The 7015-nt window shown below is 41.3% G+C and overlaps 1 long non-coding RNA gene across 1 annotated transcript; it reads right to left on the bottom strand.

Annotated features, from left to right (window-relative positions):
• Nucleotides 1–6024: 6024 nt before the first annotated feature.
• LOC136226342 (uncharacterized) lies at nt 6025–6473 on the bottom strand. Its single transcript, XR_010687695.1, has 3 exons — nt 6342–6473; nt 6138–6266; nt 6025–6045 (listed from the first exon to the last, which is right to left on the bottom strand). It is a non-coding gene; the product is annotated as an uncharacterized lncRNA (long non-coding RNA).
• Nucleotides 6474–7015: the final 542 nt, after the last annotated feature.

Genomic DNA, 7015 nt, shown 5'->3' with positions numbered 1-7015 from the left:
ATCCCAGCCACAAACACCCCACGGGAACTCGTTAAACAATCTTGGAAATTCAGCAAGTTCCAACACCCAACGAAGAACTTTTTTTTCCCGAGTGTTATCCAACACACAACCAATGTCAAAATACAACATGGCAAATGAAACTGCATCCTGGTCAGACTGATCCTTCCAAACAGTTTGCAGCATAATTGTTTCCACGTCTTTATAGGATGGTGTAGGGATGCCTGGAAAAAACTTATTCCTAAATCTATATGGCTTCTTTATCCCACTGAACCTTTCCAGAAATGCTTCCATGTCCCCAAACCGTAACCCACTTAGGAGTCCAAACTCCCAATCCCCAAATCTTAACTCAACACCTCTAACTCTGAAGCAAAGCTCCCTGGGTTTGAGGTCTTCACGTATGATCTCCCTTGTTAAAATGGTGTGGCATAAGACTCCTGCAAATACTGTATTGGTCATTTCCAAGTACTGGCCGAAGCAACTCTTCCTAAATAGATTTAGTTGGTCTGATGTTAACAACCCCTTTATCTGTTCTGCTGCTTGTAGGTTACACCTAACCGTGATGACGCTTTCCGTTCCAAATGCTTTTTTGTATTTATATGCAGGTTTCTTCTTGGCTTTCTTCTTCGACGGAGAGGCATGCTCATCTCTCTTCCTCTTGTCTACACGATCATGCTGAAAAATGTTGTAGACATATCATCAGGGAACATAAAATCAAGCTAATTATAACGTTGACCTAGAATGAGTTAGCGTATGCTAGAATAAGAGAGTTATCGACAATATAACGTCGATATGAATGTTCTATCGGCAATATAACGTCGATATTAATGTTCTATCGGCAATATAACGTCGATATGAATGTTCTATCGGCATTATAATGACGATATGAAAGTTCTATCGGCAAACTGATCGACGATATGAATATTATAGCGGCAGTATATCGTCGTTATGGATGTTCTATCGGCCATTAGGCTGTCTATGAATATGTGCTATCTACAATTAGGTTGCCGATGAACATACACATCGACGAATTTCAACCAAACCGAATGACTTCCTAACACCAGACGAACCCAGAAAAAACCCTAACACCAGAAGCAGTAAACGAAACGAAACGAAACGAAATGTTCCTTCTCAAACACAACAAATGTACATGCAATAGAAGAGAGAAACGCAAATGTAAAGTCAAGTTATTTACCCTCTTTTTCGTTCTTCTTTCCGAGTTCGATTCGTTGTCTGAGCTTTGTGTTCTCGCCATGTCAACTCCAAGTAACAGAGATTCGCCGGATGAAATGTACAGAATCGGCCAATGAATCGCCGGAAAGTTAGAGAGATGAATAGAGGGGTGTTAGGTTAGAGTGATGGAAGTTCGAATATTGAAGAGCGGGAGCGGAGTGTTAGAGATGAGGGTAAGGTTGGAAATTAGTTAATGAAATGTGTTAGTTTTGGTGAGATTTTGAAAGTGTGTTAGAAATGAAAACTAACCCCCAAAAAGGTGCTAGTTTTGTAATTGTCCCTTAATAACGTTGTCTTCCCCCCATTTTTCTCTTTTCGTCCCGCTCTCTCTCTCTCTCTCTGTCTCTCTCTCTCTAAAGAACGGGATCAATTTACAGCTAACGATCAACAATCAATCCAACCCACAGTGTGTGCTTCAAGATTTTATACACAATCATGTAAGTTTTTCATGAATTTACAATATTTAAAGCTTCGTCCTATTCATTGTTGATGTATCGGTTTGTTTCTTTGAAACCCAATGTATATCATTGTTGTCGTCTATTCATGCTATTCCTGTTCGTGCGAAACCCTAAAATGAGTGACATCAATTGTAAGAAGATGCATTTGATTTGGAACTTCAATCTGCGATTTTCTCGACAGTGTCGATTATTGTCGATACTGTCGATATGAATGTCGATATTGTCGATATGAATGTCGATATGAATGTCGATACAAGATTCATATCGACATTCAGAGATGTGTGATTTTCCATTCTAAATCATAAAATTCAAACACAAAGCACATAAAACATAAGCATAATTTTTATATTATATATTAAAAAGGAAAGAAATACATAAAACATTAAAAAACGAAAAAAACAGAGTAACAAACACAAAACACATAAACAAAAAAAAGAAACAAACACAGAACAACTAATATAAGTACGTAAACATTAAAAAAAACAAAAAAAAAAACACAATTATTGGTACTCGGGGCCCATTAACACCTCAGCGTAGTCCTTCTTGGACTTCTCCAAGTCCCTCTTGAGGCGCCTTACTGTCCTCCTGAGCCGCCTGTTTTGGGCCATGACTGACTCCAGAAGGTCAGAGGTCTCTTCTGCAGCCCAAGATATGGTTTGTGCCATGCCTCTCATGAACCTGACGATTTGCAGGTATGATATTAGGACCTCGTCCATGGTATAATAGTAATAGTTCTTATGTACTCACATATTGAAAATGTTTTTGCAGGGGAACGGGAGACATATTTGTCCACATTTTATAACGAGAAGATGCATAAACATGTCAATAAGTCCGTTCAGTGTTCATATAAGCCCATTGATGCACACAATTTTGAAATCGGCGATCGAGGTAAGGGTGGGATAGTGAATCTGCGCGCGGGAACATGCACGTGTAGGAAATGGCAATTGTCACAATTTCCATGCAGACATGTATGTAAGATTGCATCCATGCATCGATTAGAGAATGCATATGCGTGGGTGCATCGATACTACAAAAATGAGACTGTACGATTATCGTACCATGAACCCATACATCCACTAGGCCACCAGTCTGAATGGAAAGTTTGTGATCCTCCTAGGCGGGTGCTTCCTCCTAAAAAGGCTGCGCCTAGAGTGGGACGTCCGAGAAATCAAAGCCGAATACCGTCAAGGGGCGAGGAGGTAACTCCGACAAGGTGCACCAGATGCGAGCAAACTGGTCATAATCGAGCGACTTGTACTAGTATGTTACGAGTTCCATCTCGGCTTCCACCAACAATATCGAGTGAAGCAAGCTGTTCTAAAAACTTTGTTGGCAAATAGTGTACTCTATCTTATGTATTGTTACTTTGTATTCATAATTTGTGTATTGATAATGAGTATTGATAATGAGTATTGATAAATAGTGTACTCTATCTATCTTATGTATTGTTACTTTTTTCCATGACCCCATATGTCCCTACGTAATCGCCGATATGTTTCCATATCGACATTGTACACGCCGATATGTTTCCATATCGGATATGTCCACGCCTTCCATGACCCCATATGTCCCTACGTAATCGCCGATATGTTTCCATATTGACATTGTACACGCCGATATGTTTCCATATCGGCCTTGTACAACAAGAAGATGTCACCAATAATATACATTTATAAGTTACCAACAAACGTTTACATGTTAAAATAGATTACAAGCCAAGCAAATTAGGCATTGGAATAAGATCATTCTGGTTCAACAATCTTTGGTTGAAGAGTTCCAAGCACACCCGCAGCCTATAGAAACGTCCATCAAACCCAGAGAATCCATAATTCGTACATAATGGCCCTTTTTCAACATAATGCTGAGCAAACAAGCATATGAAGACACCACAATCATTGGATTTGCGCAGCTGTTGTGGGCACCCGCGAGCCCTCTCCCACTTTATCAATCTATTGCCGTTATCAGGCCGCCCACTTTTCTTCCATAACTCGGCCTCTTCCATTGCTCTTGTCATGATACGAAAACGGGGTTCAAGCCATTTGTCCATTGATTCTTTGGATGCATTTGACTCCAGACTATCATAGAACTCTATCCTCATTTCTTCCACGTAGAACACACCGAGTAACCAGTGTTCTCCTTTATAATTGATGGGTATTAGCACATGTTTAACCTCATACCAGGGCCGACTGTGAAACTCTTTCATCCCATTGATTCGTTGCACAAACACATTGGAATGTCCCCATTTGTCGGGTTTGTCATAATTCTTGGTCATATTTGCAAACTCCATAAAGCCAAAGAAATTTGAGTCGATGGCAGTCCAATCCTGACTTTGATGGACGTATTTATCGTTTAATAACCACAAAAATGCATTTACAAGCTACAACACACATGCACAAATAAGTTCAAACACAACACATACATAGTGAAGAATATAAACCAACAACTTGGAAAGTGACCAATATCTTACTTGACTGTCTATATACTTTCCAGTTATCTCTGCCTCTTCAAACCACGATACAGTCTGACCCCAATCGGTTCCACCTAACGTCCTCAGCTGATCGCGGGGGGTACTCTTCTTCCAGTCGTCATATGATTCTAGAAGGTGTCCTTTTATACGATCGCGACCATCGTGTTGTTCCACGAGGTACTTTGCATCATCATCATCATCAAAGTGATATTCCATCCGAGGATCAGTGAATGGTGATTTAACGTCTTTCCCACGTTTCTTTTCTCGCTGGGGTCTACCTTTCACGTCTTCCTTCTTGATGTTTACATCCCTTCCTCTACCTCTCCCTCTTCTTCCTCCTCTTGTCCCTCTTCCTCCCACTCCATCCCTTCCTCCTGCATCCCTTACCCCCCCTCCTCTCCCTCTCCCTCCTCCTTTTCCACCTCCTCTTCCTCCTACTCCTCTTCCTCCTCTATTACCCTGCCTTTCCTCCTCATGTTTAACCTCGATAGTCAAATCTTCTATTTCTCCTTTGTCTTCACGTATAGGTAAAGACGATTGGACAACTTGGTTAACCAGAAGAGTAAGCTGTCCATGATCGATCTCAACATCATGGCCGTCATGGCTCTCATCCTGTTAAAACACCAAATAGAGACACAGATTATGTCATTGTGAATTCAGTTAAAAGCACCACCTTAAACGTTAAAAACAAACTTACATCAATCATTATAACAATTTCCCTCTCCTGCTGCTTCTTCTCTCTTTCCTCCTGTTCTTTCTTAGCCCTCTCCTCCTGCTGCTTCTTCTCCCTTTCCTCATGTTCTTTCTTAGCCCTCTCCTCTTGATCTTTCTTCTCTCTTTCCTCCTGTTCTTTCTTAGCCCTCTCCTCATGATCTTTCTTCTCATTCTCCTCCTGCTCTTTCTTCTCCCTCTCCTCCTGCTCTTTCTTCTCCATCTCCTTCTGCTGCTTCTCCCTTTCATCCTGTTCTTTTTTAGCCCTCTCCTCATGATCTTTCTTCTCCTTCTCCTCCTGCTCTTTCTTCTCCCTCTCCTCCTGCTCTTTCTTCTCCATCTCCTTCTGCTGCTTCTCCCTTTCATCCTGTTCTTTTTTAGCCCTCTCCTCATGATCTTTCTTCTCCTTCTCCTCATGCTCTTTCTTCTCCATTTCCTCCTGCTGCTTCTTCTCCCTTTCCATCTGTTCTTTCTTAGCCCTCTCCTTCTGCTCTTTCTTCTCCTTCTCCTCCTGATCTTTATTCTCCTTCTCCTCCTGGTCTATCTTCTCCTCATTTTCTCTATTCTCCCTCTCCTCCTGAACAGTTTGGTCATCCAGACCTTGTCCTCCAATCCCCATATCATACATATCAACGTCGCGTTGTGACTTCAGTTCCTGCACATCACGTTCTACAACGGACAATCTATTTACAAGGGTATTCAGTTTCCTATCTTGCTGACCAAAGTGTTCAGTTATCATCTTCTCCTGCTCATCAAACTTGGCATTCATCTTCTTCTCGTGCTCATCAAACATCCTCCTCAGTACTCGTTCAATACCAGAGTGTTTCTTCTTCTGGACAGGTACTCTAGGTGAGACAATGAAGGCATTTTCATCATTATCAGTATCAGATTCACTGCCATCCTCTACATCAACATATCCGCCTTTATATGTACCCAATCCCTCATGTTCCTCCTTTTCCATACCTTCATCCTCTTGCTCCTCTTTCCCCTCTTCTTCCACCTCCTTCCCCTTTGCAACCTCTTGCCCTTTTTCCTCCTCTTACACCTTTTCCAAATCGGCAAAGACATGGTCATAATTACAATGCAGACCATCCACATGTTTACTAGATGATCATACCATGAGCTTTCTTTCTCGGTGTCTTCAGCTGTAAGTTTTGTGGCATTTGGTTTTACACCCGACTAAAAATACAATACAAATGTACAAATAAACAAATCAGTCAGATGTATAGCACAATAGTGACACATATAGGCACAATGCTTGGTCAACTTACTTCAAAAATGGTTAGGACTTTGGGCAATTTAGCGATAGCGGTCTTTTTCCATCGTAGCCATCGTGGGATGCGAGTGCCTTTCTTCTCATACCATGTCCGGGTGGCATCCCATACTTCCAACAACCAAGCCTGCAACAAAGGTCCAATTTGTTATTTATGCCTATGACCAACATTTCTAGTATACAGAATATACACACATCATACCTGAAATACGTATGCAAAACCATATAGGTTGTATGAGACACGGTTAATCCTTAAATTCTCCCTATAAGCGATCAATTGATCAATTCGGTCTTTTCCACCATCTATTCCATTAACAAGAGACCTGTAGGTCACATCCCAGCCACAGACACCCCACGGGAACTCGTTAAACAATCTTGGAAATTCAGCAAGTTCCAACACCCAACGAAGAACTTTTTTTTCCCGAGTGTTATCCAACACACAACCAATGTCAAAATACAACATGGCAAATGAAACTGCATCCTGGTCAGACTGATCCTTCCAAACAGTTTGCAGCATAATTGTTTCCACGTCTTTATAGGATGGTGTAGGGATGCCTGGAAAAAACTTATTCCTAAATCTATATGGCTTCTTTATCCCACTGAACCTTTCCAGAAATGCTTCCATGTCCCCAAACCGTAACCCACTTAGGAGTCCAAACTCCCAATCCCCAAATCTTAACTCAACACCTCTAACTCTGAAGCAAAGCTCCCTGGGTTTGAGGTCTTCACGTATGATCTCCCTTGTTAAAACGGTGTGGCATAAGACTCCTGCAAATACTGTATTGGTCATTTCCAAGTACTGGCCGAAGCAACTCTTCCTAAATAGATTTAGTTGGTCTGATGTTAACAACCCCTTTATCTGTTCTGCTGCTTGTA

This window comes from Euphorbia lathyris, chromosome 4 (assembly GCF_963576675.1).
Source record: "Euphorbia lathyris chromosome 4, ddEupLath1.1, whole genome shotgun sequence".
Classification (NCBI taxonomy): Eukaryota; Viridiplantae; Streptophyta; class Magnoliopsida; order Malpighiales; family Euphorbiaceae; genus Euphorbia; species Euphorbia lathyris.
Note: the sequence above shows the minus strand (reverse complement) of the source record. Positions and strands in the feature narration are given on the sequence as shown.